Consider the following 720-nt stretch of genomic DNA (forward strand, 5'->3'; position numbering starts at 1 on the left):
GTTGAGCGGCTGGACTCCCACATGGCTGACCATAGTTGGAGTCTCAGACCTGGTGGCTTCTTTTTTCATTTTCTGTCTCTTTCTCTCTCTGATCAAATTAAAAAATATAATAATAATAATAATTAAGATTAAATATTTCTTTTTTTAAAAGAATTATTTTATTTAACTTTATTTATTTATTTTCTTACTTTTAAGTTGACCAGAGAGGGACCGAGAGAGAGAGAAAGTGAGGAAGCAAGCCACTATGTCTGGGACTTGAACCGTGGTGGTCAGCCATGTGGGAGTCCATTGCCCTTAACCACCACACCACCTGCCGACCCCAGATTAAATATTGCTTTAAAAATTATTTAGCTTATTCTATGCCAGATTTCTTTTTCTTTCTTTCTTTCTTTCTTCTTTCTTTCTTCTTTTCTTTCTTTCTTTCTTTCTTTCTTTCTTTCTTTCTCCTTTCTTTCTTCTTTCTTTCTTTCTTTCTTTCTTTCTTTCTTTTCTTTCTTTCTTTCTTTCTTTCTTTCTTTCTCCTTTCTTTCTTCTTTCTTTCTTTCTTTCTTCTTTCTTTTTTTTTTTTTTTTTTTAGAGAGAGATTTTTGCTATAGGGCACAAGTACTCACTGGAGTGAAAGAGAGAGACAGAAAGTGAGAAATTATCCCCTAGGGAGGATGGCCATGCCACCGCCCCTTCTTCTCCATTATCCTCTTGGGATCTTGGGCATGCATGCAC

Source organism: Tupaia chinensis, unplaced genomic scaffold, assembly GCF_000334495.1.
Source record: "Tupaia chinensis unplaced genomic scaffold, TupChi_1.0 Scaffold000578_2, whole genome shotgun sequence".
Lineage (NCBI taxonomy): Eukaryota > Metazoa > Chordata > Mammalia > Scandentia > Tupaiidae > Tupaia > Tupaia belangeri.